Consider the following 13,617-nt stretch of genomic DNA (forward strand, 5'->3'; position numbering starts at 1 on the left):
GATTAACACTCACATTCAGTGGCTGGAACGCTTGCATGCACTGGATAGAAGACTTGCATAAAATGGATGAACACTCACATGCAGAGGATTAAAGACTTGAATGTAATGGATGTAACACTTGCCTGCAGTGGACTGAACACTTGCATGCATTGGATGAAAACACATGCACTGGATGGACGACTTTCATGCGGTGGATTGAACACTCACAGGCTGTGGCTGGAACACTCACATGGGGTTGATGGGACACTCGAATGCAGTAGATGGCATACTTAAATGCAGTGGATAGAACACACATGCAGTGGATGGAGCATTTGAAGCAGTGGATGGACCACTCACATGGAGCGTGGATGTAATACTCACACGGAGTATGGATGGAACACCCGCATGAAGTGGATGGAACAAACACATGTACTGGATTAACACTCACATTCAGTGGATGGAACACTTGCATGCAATGGATGGAACAAACACATGCACTGGATTAACACTCACACTCAGTGGATGGAACACTTGATTGCAATGGATAGAAGACTTGCATAAAGTGGATGTACACTCACATGCAGTGGATTAAACCCTTGAATGTAATGGATGAAACACTTGCCTACAGTGGACGGAACACTTGCATTCAGTGGATGAAAACCCATGGACTGAATGGACGACTTTCATGCGGTGGATGGAACACTCACATGCTGTGGCTGGAACACTCACATGGTGTGAATGGAACACTCGAATGCAGTGAATCGAACACGCATGCAGTGAATGGAGCATTCGTATGCAGTGGATGGAGCATTTGTATGCAGTGGATGCAACACTCACACGGAGTATGGATGGAACACCTGCATGCAGTGGATGGAACAAACAAATGTACTGGATTAACACTCACACTCAGTGGATGGAACACTGGAGTGCAGTGGATAGAACATGCATGCAGTGGATGGATCATTTGTATGCAGTGGATGGAACACTCACATGGAGCGTGGATAGAACACTCACATGGAATGTGGATGCAACACCTGCATGCAGTGGATGGAACAAACACACGCACTGGATTAACACTCACATTCAGTGGATGGAACGCTTGCATGCAATGGATAGAAGACTTGCATAAAATGGATTGACACTCACATGCAGTGGATTAAAGACTTGAATGTAATGGATGTAACACTTGCCTGCGGTGGACTGAACACTTGCATGCAGTGGTTGAAAACACATGCACTGGATGGACGACTTTCATGCGGTGGATTGAACACTCACAGGCTGTGGCTGGAACACTCACATGGGGTGGATGGAACACTTGAATGCAGTGGATGGAACACTCAAATGCAGTGGATAGAGCACACATGCATTGGATGGAGCATTTGTATGCAGTGAATGGAACACTCACATGGAGCGTGGATGGAATAAACACACGAAGTATGGATGGAACACCCGCATGAAGTGGATGGAACAAACACATGCACTGGATTAACACTCACATGGGGTGGATGGAACACTCGAATGCAGTAGATGGAACACGCATGCAGTGGATGGAGCATTTGTATGTAGTGAATGGAACACTCGCATGGAGTGTGGATGGAACACCCGTGTGCAGTGGATGGAACAAACGCATGCACTGGACTAACACTCACATTCAGTGGATGGAAAACTTTCATGCAATGGAGAGAACACTTGCATAAAGTGGATGAACACTCACATGCAGTGGATAAAAGACTTGAATGTAATGGATGTAACACTTGCCTGCAGTGGACTGAACACTTGCAAGCAGTGGATGAAAATGCATGCAAATGATGAACGACTTTTATGCGGTGCATTGAACACTCACAGGCTGTGGCTGGAACACTCACATGGGGTTGATGGAACACTCGAATGCAGTAGATGGCATACTTAAATGCAGTGGATAGAACACACATGCAGTGGATGGAGCATGTGTATGCAGTGGATGGACCACTCACATGGAGCGTGGATGTAATACTCACACGGAGTATGGATGGAACACCTGCATGAAGTGGATGGAACAAACACATGTACTGGTAACACTCATACTCAGTGGATGGAACAAACACATGTACTGGTAACACTCATACTCAGTGGATGGAACACTTGATTGCAATGGATAGAAGACTTGCATAAAATGGATGAACACTCACAGGCAGTGGATTAAACACTTGAATGTAATGGATGTAACATAACACTGAACACTTGCATGCAGTGGATGAAAACACATGCACTGGATGGACGACTTTCATGCGGTGGATGGAACACTCACTGGTTGTGGCTGGAACACTCACATGGTGTGAATGGAACACTCAAATGCAGTGGATAGAACACGTATGCAGTGAATGGAGCATTCGTACACAGTGGATGGAGCATTCTTATGCAGTGGATGGAACACTCACACAGAGTATGGATGGAACACCTGCATGCAGTGGATGGAACAAACACATACACTGGATTAACACTCACACTCATTGGATGGAACACTTGCGAGCAGTGGATTGAACACGCATGCAGTGGATGGATCATTCGTATGCAGTGGATGGAACACTCACATGGAGAGTGGATAGAACACTCACGTGGAGTGTGGATGCAACACCTGCATGCAGTGAATGGAACAAACACATGCACTAGATTAATATTCACATTGAGTGGATGGAACGCTTGCATGCAATCGATAGAAGACTTGCATAAAATAGATGAACACTCACATGCAGTGGATTAAAGACTTGAATGTAATGGATGTAACACTTGCCTGCAATGGACTGAACACTTGCATGCAGTGGATGAAAACACATGCACTAGATGCACGACTTTCATGCGGTGGATGGAACACTCACAGGCTGTGGCTGGAACACTCACATGGGGTGGATGGAACACTCGAATGCAGTAGATGGAACACTCGAATGCAGTAGATGGAACACTCGAATGCAGTGTATAGAACACACATGCAGTGGATGGAGCATTCGTATGCAGTGGATGGAGCACTCACATGGCGTGTGGATGGAACACTCACATGGAGTGTGGATGGAACACCCGTGTGCAGTGGATGGAACAAACGCATGCACTGGACTAACACTCACATTCAGTGGATGGAAAACTTTCATGCAATGGAGAGAACACTTGCATAAAGTGGATGAACACTCACATGCAGTGGATTAAAGACTTGAATGTAATGGATGTAGCATTTGCCTGCAGTGGACTGAACACTTGCATGCAGTGGATATAAATGCATGGAAATGATGGACGACTTTCATGCAGTGGATGGAACTCTCACATGCAGTAGATGGAACACTTGAATGCAGTGCATAGAGCACACATGCAGTGGATGGATCATTCGTATGCAGTGACTGGAACACTCACATGGAGCGTGGATAGAACACTCACATGGAGTGTGGATGCAACACCTGCATGCAGTGGATGGAACAAACACATGCACTGGATTAATACTCACATTCAGTGGATGGAACGCTTGCATGCAATGGATAGAAGACTTGCATAAAATGGATGAACACTCGCATGTAGTGGATTAAACACTTGAATGTAATGGATGTAACACTTGCCTGCAGTGGACTAAGCACTTGCATCCAGTGGATGAAAACACATGCACTGGATGGACGACTTTCATGTGGTGGATGGAACACTCACAGGCTGTGGCTGGAACACTCACATGGGGTGGATGGAACACTTGAATGCAGTAGATGGAACACTCGAATGCAGTGGATAGAACATGCATGCAGTGGATGGAGCATGTGTATGCAGCGGATGGAACACTCACATGGAGCATGGATGGAACACTCACACGGAGTATGGATGGAACACCTGCATACAGTGGATGGAACAAACGCATGTACTGGATTAACACTCACACTCAGTGGATGGAATACTTGATTGCAATAGATAGAACACTTGCATAAAGTGGATGTACACTCACATGCAGTGGATTAAACACTTGAATGTAATGGATGGAACAATTGCCTGCAGTGGACTGAACACTTGCATGCAGTGTATAAAAACACATGCACTGGATGGATGACTTTCATTAGGTGGATGGAACACTCGCATGCAGTAGATGGAACACTCGAATGTAGATGGAACACTCGAATGCAGTAGATGGAACACTTGAATGCAGTGGATAGAACACGCATGCAGTGCATGGAGTGTTCGCATGCAGTGGATGGAACACTCACATGGAGTGTGGATGGAAGACCCGCATGCAGGGGATGGGACATTGACACACGAACATATGATTCCCGATGTCAAGAACAATGCTGACCTTTAAAAACGGCTATCCAGGGAAGAGGCACCAGAAACCTAGCATGGCACCAGCTCTCCCCCTCTAATGCTCGACTTACTGCCACAATGCTCTCAAATGCAAGAAACTTTAATCAAGGAGGAATCAAACGTGCTGCGCGTGCTTTCCTCAGTGCATGGTCCCACCAGCATCTCCTCCTTCACCACCTGGTTCAGAGCTTTTCAACTAATAACTATAATCGATTATAAAGCATCGTGCAACAAGAGTGCCCGGTTCCCTTTTGTCCTTATGTACACGAATTCTGTGTGTTATCAATAAAGCTCTTATGTTAAGCTCCTGACAATCTGACATCTCCTCTAAGGTCCATTATACCCCCTCTCTTGACTCCCAGTAGTCCTGCTGTGACGAATCAACTTCCGGGGCACCATGGGGCCAGGGATGAATATAGCTTTCTAAACCATCAATCTGCCCCACACCTCTTGTAGACCAGAAGGGATCTGAACAGATTGGAACACATTATAAACCTCCTCGTCCAATTTAGGTAACGTGGACGTAACGGCAGGCTTATCTCTGCAAGGTCGTGGATCCCTGCTTAATTGCAACACAGCCAAAATACAATAATTACCCAATAATAAAAGGGACTGTCCAGTCAAGGGTGTATATCAATCTCTACTTTATTATTATTACAACAGACAGCTCTAGCACACTAGAAAATACAACCCACCCTGTAAAGAAACACAGAGGACAGACAGTTTCACTGACAAAAGGGGTGCACTCTTGGTACTGACAGGAGGGTAGTCGGTAAAGCAACCAGTCTTAACTGTTCAAGGTTATTTGGCCGCAGTACTAAGGGCGCAAAGGGTCGTAAATGTCACTAGTAGTCTTCGGAGAAGGACCAGAGTGACAGAAACACAATGTACCTGGTGCTTGAGATGATATTGATGCTCGACAGAGTCAAGTCAGTTACAGGACGCTTCACAGCTCCTGCGACAGAGTTCAAGATGGTAGACAGTTGTGGGTATCAGGCGGCAGGCAGTTCAGCAAGCGAGGCTAGACGGACGACTGCAGGCTGACCTACACGGCAGCTCGGGGTCAAAAATCGGTGTCTCTGTGCTGGTTGGCGAATCTGGAAAGCTGGTTGAGGCGTTTCGGATGGCTTTTGTGACTGCAGCATGACAACAGTCAGCGGTGCAGCAAGTCACGTTTCCAGGGCACGACTGCCTCAATATTTTCCTTAAAAGAAGGACACTGGTTGATGTTGTGGCACTCCTCCTAGCTTCTTTGCTGGGCATGTGCCATCCTTTAAGACGGATGGCCCAAAGCTGAAGAGAGCATTTGCAGGCAACGGCCCTGTCCTTTGGTCAGAAACTCTCTGGCACTTCCAACCTGGGAAGCTTGCTGGCAGAACCTAGCAGGGTACGCTGTGTGCTGCCTGGGTACCAGCTCTGAAGCTGCTGGATGGATCCTCTGAGGTCAATATCTCCCTCTGTTCCCTGGGAGATGTTTAGAGGAGGGATCCTGCTTCCCTCTTGGAAATTCTGGCCTACCTTCACATGGCGGAAGCTGTAAGGCAGACTGTAACTTCAGCCAGGGTCCAAATTAGTCCTTCTTCTTACTCCTTTCAAGAATGTCGGATGATCTGCCAAAAGAGTTGTACAACCCTCTTTTAAAGCCAAATGGGCCCCAGTGATAGGCTAAGCCTACCTTAATGAACCAATCCAGGGACCCCACTAAAAGATAGGCTCAACCATTTTTTATAGCCAAATGGGCCACAGCGATTGGTGCAGGCTAAGCCTACCTTAATGAACCAATCCTGTGTCCCCACCAAAAGAGGGGCACAACCCTCTTTTAAAGCCAAATGAGCCCCAGTGATTGGTGCATGCTAAGCCTACCTTAATGAACCAATCCTGGTTCCCCACCAACAATCTACTGTTATGCGTGAGGTCATAATCAGAGTGCTTTGCAACATGAAAGGTAAGGGGTGACAACATGTACTACTGTCCCACCCATCTTCCTGTCTGTTGTGGATCAAAGTGTCTCTCGGGTTAATTGAGCTCTCTGTGGCTCCTGATCAAAGTGCAGGTCTCCCTTGAAGGTTGAGGTGAGAATGGACTTTCTGTCTCCATCAAATCACATACTTCTTCCCTCTGAAAGGGAGCCCTCTTGCAGGGGTTGCCTACTGTAAACAGTTGTCCCATACATGACATTCACTGCCCTACATACAGAGGGTTGGGAGGTAGTTTCAAGCTGACACAGTGCATATCAACTGGATGTTGGGGTTTCCTGCCCTTTGTTAGTTCTGTAACCAGGCCTCTTTTGCAGGCATGCTTCAATTAACTCTAATCAGTATGCGCTGCCACCACACATAACTACAATGGCATGGAGCCTTTGATATATATAATTAGGCTGCCCATGGCAAGAGGAAGGTGTTGCCTTCCCTCTTCCTTAGATGCTTTCATGTACTCCTGGCTGTCACATTACAACTAAATGCGACAGGGAGGACTGCGCCTGTAGACTGTCCCCCCCAGAGTACACTTGACTATGGGCCTCATTACACGGTAGGCGGTAGGGATTTAACGTTACCGGTAATGGAATACCGGTAACGTTAAATCCCCATGCGAATTATGACCCGGCTCACTGCTTCTAGCGGCACCGCTAAGTACGGTGCCACTAATGGCGGGCAGGCTACGTGTGCGCGACCCTCCATCCCGTAAATAACGCCATGCCACTAATAGCACAGCATCACAAGGCAAGTGGACATGCCAATAGCGGCATGGTAAAGCCCCCAAAACCCCTTACCACCATGGCGCTAATACCGGCATCGCGAACCACCCGTTAAGAGAACTGAGCAGTGTTCCCACCTGCCACAGGTGGACACAATCAGCACAGGTGGAGGCAATGGAGACTGTGGCAGCTCAAAAGGAGCACACCACACCCCTTCCCACACCCCTTCCCACACCAAGATGGTTCCAATACTAGCAGCATTACATGGGCTGGAGGACATGATTGCAGCGCAGCAGCAACAACAACAGGCAGCACAGAGGAGACACAGGAGGAGGAGGAGGAGGAGGCCAAGACAGGCACAGCAAGCACCACCACGGCACCTAATCATACCACAGAGGCACCCACCAATCCCCAGGATCAGAGCCAGTCCATTTAACCTAACCCCTGAGCAGATACACACCCTGTACCGTCTGGACCGGGATACCATCACCAGCATCGTGGACATGATACACAACGACACTGTGATCCTCATAGACATCCGAACTGCCATCCCCCCTCTACTCAAGTTGGTGACTGTGCTCCACTTCCTGGCCACAGGCACCTACCAGCATACAGTGGGGCAGATGCATGGCATCTCACAACCAGTATTCTCACGCACGCTGAACCAGGTACTCAATGCCCTCCTGAAGCATGCACCTGAACACATATTCATGCCACGGACTGCCCAGGAGATTGCAAACACCAAAGTTGGGTTCTATTCACTGGCAGGCATCCCAAGTTGCATCGGGGCCATCGACTGTACCCATGTGGAATTGGTGATCCCACATCACAATGAAGTAGTCTACCGAAACAGGAAGCAATTCCACTCCATCAATGTCCAAATGGTATGTGACGCCAACAAGATAATCGCACATTGCTGTGCCCGATTTTCCAGATCAACCCATGATTCCATGGTTCTGCGGAACTCAACTATCCCACGCTACATGGAGCGACAAGCCGGACAACGTTCGTGGCTACTTGGTGAGTAGCAGGGCAAGCACATGGCAGTGTGATGGGGGGGGAGATATACATACTCCAACTGGGTGTGATTGGGGGGGGAGAGATATACATACTCGAAATGGGTGTAGCTTGTCGTCCGTCGGACAAATGCACATACAGATGTACGCAAATGTCCATCTGGGAAAACTGCAACGTACTTAAGATGAACGGACTTGCAAGTATAAGCTACACAACATAGATGACAATCCAGGTCTAGAAACATTAAACATCCATCCACATCCACATTGCACAACATTCCACACCACAAAATACACAAATGTCATAAATGCTGTCAAGATAGTCATACAGAATTAGTCCAGCACAACATCAATAATGCAATGTGCCCTTGAATGCATGCAAAGGGATCACCCCTAGCCATAGCATTGCACCACACACCTATAGCACCACTGAAGTGATGCCTCTCAGCATGGCAACATCAATGTTGGAATGGCAGTACACCAGCAGTGTGGTACCAAATCTGCCTGGGCCCAGGGACACCTAAGACCTGGCCTCACCCAGGACATGTCAATTACTGTTGGAGGCATTAATGGGGCATGTCTACTTGCAGGGTCGAGCTCAACTTTGCACATTGCAGTCACACAGAACATCTGCATGTATGCTGTTAATTGTGTACTTCAATCACAATGCAAAGTCAATTTGTGTGATATGAACAGGCCGCTCTTGAGGTGAACAGTAACAGGACCCCATTCGTCCCCCCATACAGGTGATGCCGGCTATCCCCTGAAGAGGTGGCTCCTCACCCCTGTACGGAACCCACAGAACAGGCACGAAGAGGAATACAATCGTGCACATACCCATACCCGCATCGTGATCGAGCAGACTATTGGCCTTTTGAAGACACGGTTTAGGTGCATTAGCAGGTCTGGTGGCGCTCTCCTGTATGGCCATGAGAAGGTGGCCAAGATCACCATGGCATGTGTCATGCTGCACAATATGTGTATCAGACGGAATGTGCCACTGCCCCCTGACGTTGAAATAGAAGCACCTGATGAGGATGATGATGGTGATGAGGACGGTGGTGAAGGGGATGCAGGTCATGCAAGAGGGGATGGCCAGGAGGGACGTGCTGTGAGACAGCATCTGATCAACCAAATATTCTGAGTAACATGGTTTCGTACTGTCACATGGATATGGGTAGTAATGCACTGGTGTCTGTTTGGAAGCGCACAATGGACCCTGGCGTCAATAAAGTACACATACACAATGAAGAAGTCCAAGCCTGTGTTTTGATCAAACACCAGTGTATTAAGGAAAGTAAAGAAGAAAATGTGCATGTCCCCAAACATCCCACCACCTTTCCCCCCACCCCCACAACAGTCCCATAACACCCTTCCCCCCCAAAACAGTCCCACAACACTCTCCTCCCCACCCCACACAACAGTCCCATAACACCCTTCCCCCCACCCCCCACAACAGTCCCATAACACCCTTCCCCCCACCCCCCACAACAGTTCCTCATGTGTCTGCCACAATGTTTCCGTCCAGCCATGCACGCGGATCTTGACCATGCACTCCCTATTGGCCATTGCCAACACCAGCATTGGGAGGATGCCTAGACGTGCGGCTGGTGGTGTGTGAGGAGCGGCGGAGGGGGCTTGTCTGCCTCGAACTGGCGGATGAGGAAGTGGCTGACTGTCCTGGTGGTGGTGGTGGGAAGTGGCGGTCCATTGCGTCTGCTATCCGTGTGAGGACCTCCCTAACTCGGACAATCTCCCCACACAACCTGTCTGTACAGGCCTCCATCCCCTCCCTGGAGTGCCTTGCTGTCTCCGTAATCTCCGCCCTGAGACGGGCAGCCTCCTCCACATGCTGCCCAACCAGCACAGTTATTTCCTGTTGCCGCTGGCTGATGCTGGCCAGGTCGAGGGCAGTGTTGGGTTCTGGTGGTGTGGCTGCTGTGCCCTGTGATGCAACCAGGTCAACAGATGAAGCCACCGGGGGGCTACTAAAAGCTCCCATGTTGTCATCGCCAGTGACATTAGACCCAGGTGTCTGCTGTGGTGATGGCTCAGGGGTTTTCCAGGGGGGGTTGGGGTGTGCATCTCCATGTGGAAATCGGTTGTATCCTCCACATCTGATAGTGGTGCAGTGGCTGCCGCCTCTCCTGCGGAACTAGCTGCAGCTGAGGGTAGGCCCTCCGTGGCTGGGATCGGTGGTGGTGGGTTAACCTCCGGAGGTGGGGCAGTTGTTGGTGGTGTGGCAACTTGTGTCTTGTCAGTGGCGCTCCACCGATGTTTCACACTCTGCATCTGGACTCTTCTACCTTTGCCCCTTGATGTTGTGGGGGTGTCCTCTGTGTCCTGTGCCCTTGTTTTCTTATGCGCAGGGGGTGCCTGAGATGCATTGCCAGCATCCTCACTGTCTGTATGTGAGCCTGTCGGGGACAAGAAGGGGGATGGCATTGGTTACGGTTCTATGTACTTAATGCAGTATACATCAATAATGCAGTTGTGGGCATTTGGACTTCATTGTAAAGGATGCAGGTGATGTGTCAGTTCAGTGGCTCATCCATGCATGGTTGTGTGTGGCACTTGTCTCTGGTGATGTGTGCATGTGTGTCTGTTTGGGTCTGACACTGACATGGCCAGGATTGGATGCATGTGTGGATGTTTGGCCATCCATGAGGTGATTCTGGGCTCACATTTGGGGGGACCAGTAGATTCACATTGCATGCTTTCATGTGTACACTCACCTCTATCTGAAATGGTTGCCACGCCATGCTCCATCGTCCCGACTCCCTCTATGGATTCCACTCCAATGAGGTTGGTGCAGGTCTCCTCCCATTCTTTCAGTTTTATGGGCGAACCAGATCCACCTGCTGTGGCAATGTTGTGGTTTTCTGCAAGGATGCTTCTCACCCAGAGTCTGATGTCATCCCACCTCTTTCTGCACTCACGCACATTGCTGGTGGTGGTGCCCACAGCACTGACTTTCAAGGCGACCTCAGCCCAGATTGCCTTCTTTTTGACGAGTGTCTCCTGCTGCATGTCGTTGGCAAAGACCACGGCGGCATTGTCAGCTAGGGTCTGGGTGAGCATTAATAGCTCCTCTGTGGTAAAAATTTTCCTTCCGCTGCCAGTCGGTGGTTTTTTTACAGCCTTAGGCATGTCAAGGGTGTCCCTGTGGATTTCCTACTGCAAACTACACAGAACAGGTCCAGGGGGCAGAGGATGGCAATGGATTGTGTTTTTAAAGATGTCCGGCGTGCTCTTTCCCGTTCCTGTGCGATGACGCTGTTTCCGGTTCCGCAATTTGAGGGCGGAGGTGCTATCTGCACTTTCGTCGAAGCCGGTAAGAGACTTTTTGGGGACTTTAGTGGCATGGCGGTAGGGTCATTACCGGCATGGCACTATGCTCGTGTCCGCGTACTCGTAATGGTACGCGAGGGCGGACACGTTAAGAGCGCCATGCCGGTAATTTGAGATTTTTAGCGCACGTGTAATGAGGCCCTATGTGTTTGTTTTGCGGCAAGCATAAGAAAATGTCTGCGGATTAGCCCCACACATTTTCCCAGGTTGATCGCCCATCATTCCATTTCTTACAAAATTTCAAAAAAACCCAGGCAGGTGTACACTACCCGTGCGGATGGTCGAATTCCTTACATGTCCTCCAGCCTCAATATGTGAACCACCACCCTACTGAGGGTCTGGTTCATCATCAAGGCAAAAGTACCAGCTTAGGTCATCTGCATTTCCATGCTGGGAACCTGGCTTGTGCCAGATGTCCATATCCAAATCCTGTAGGGATATGGCCCAATGCAGAAGCTTAGTGCTGTATGGGAGGATAGGTCCAAGAGACCCCCCTCCCCTGCAGCCCCCGCCCTTGTGAAGTCCATGGCTCGTCGGGGGTCCCCCCCTGCCACCAGGGCCCAGGTGGCGGGTAAACCACTGGCTGAAACATTGACCAAACGTGCTGTATTAAGCTAGGCCCTGGAAACCATTTTGTGAAACCAGAATGACATGAGCCCCTGTGCGCCGCAGCGCGGCCCCCACCCTTGGAGAGTCCTCACTTGTCCCTGTGGCCGCAGCTCCCTGGCAGAACCGCTGAGAGCCCTTTCCCACGAACAGACGGACATGAGCTAGTGCTAGAAGCAAACACTGTAATATTCACCTTCCGCAGTGTATCACTGTCCTCAGTATGACCCGGCCAGCAGGGCCGTGGTGGAAAAGAACTGTAAAATGGTCCCCCGACAAAAGTAGAGCCCCCAAATACTAATGAGCAAACTGCCTGTGATGAAACTCTTCTCTCCATGACCTTTTGATAAAACATGTAACCTCCATGAAGATGGCAGAATGTGTGTTCATGTGGCATTCTGGTTGAAATACCCACATCCCAGCAGCTATGCACAAATGGTAAAAGTGTCGCTGGGTTTTATGTTATATGTTTCTCCGATAAGAATGTACTCCAAGGCCCTATGCCATAACTGAACTAATGCTGCTAGAGTGCAAAGGAAAACAAGTGCAACCGCATTGGGAGTTCATGTAAATTGTGTAAGAAAATGCATAGAATGTATTCGAATGTCCAAGCTCACCATGTGTCACTGCCATCAGTCTCATTGGCCAGTTGTTCCTGCATGCTCCACCAACCTTAATACTACCTCGCTTATCGTGCATGCATAGAGTGTAACAAAATGTCGTGGTTGTTAAATACTTAACATATAGTTATCAATTGCAAAATGGGTATAGGTAACGCATTTGAAATGGCCATTTAAAGGCACTAACAATGTAGACATGTAGGCTTTAAAAAGACTCAATGAGTATTGTACATTATATGAATGTTTATGCCTTTTTATATAATCTGCAACACACGAGGAAAATACCATTGTGGGCATATCCAAGGCCATTCCCCCTCCCTCCCCATTGAAGCCTGCCAGACGAGAAGCAGAGGCCTGTGCTGCTCTGCCTCGCCTCCCCCAATTCGGCTGGAGCCGCTTCAAGCATTCACGTTCCCCCGCAGCTCCCATGGCCGCAACCAGCCACCTAAATTATTTACAACCCAGCAGCAAACCCGGCCATAAACGCAGGCCAAAAGGTGCTCTTTCTTAGGCTCCACGACCCACCAGCTCACCCCAGGTTAATGGCCCCTGTAAAATTAGGACACCCAATATTATAGCAACACTGGAGGAACCCATTCATAATGACTTCTAACGAGACACGAAAACTTGGACAGCTCACCCCTTGCCCTGAGACCCAACCTCGTGACCTATGATACCCGGCCAACAGGATGATGGTAACCATGTATTGATGTATTACCGAAGGGTCCCACTCTAGGTGCATTCCTCCTGTGTTGCATTAACCTGTAGAATAACCTATTGGAGGATTTACCGGGGAAGATAATATTGCGGTATTGAATGAATGCGGTGTGCGTGGCCTTAGGGCAGAAAGCCAAGGAAGACGTTCATCAATGACACTGGCCACGCCTGGCACAACAGCACCGCCCGGATGAGCCCATCTGACCTGCCCGGCCCACGTTGGCAACCAGTGACGTCCACCAACCACGGCGCACCACATCACAGCTGCACCTATAGTTAGTCGTCGCCACCCAATCCCCATGAACATGTGCTCCCTATAGTGTGTAGGTTCTTA

Source organism: Ambystoma mexicanum, chromosome 8 (assembly GCF_040938575.1).
Source record: "Ambystoma mexicanum isolate Mex_15411 chromosome 8, UKY_AmexF1_1, whole genome shotgun sequence".
Classification (NCBI taxonomy): Eukaryota; Metazoa; Chordata; class Amphibia; order Caudata; family Ambystomatidae; genus Ambystoma; species Ambystoma mexicanum.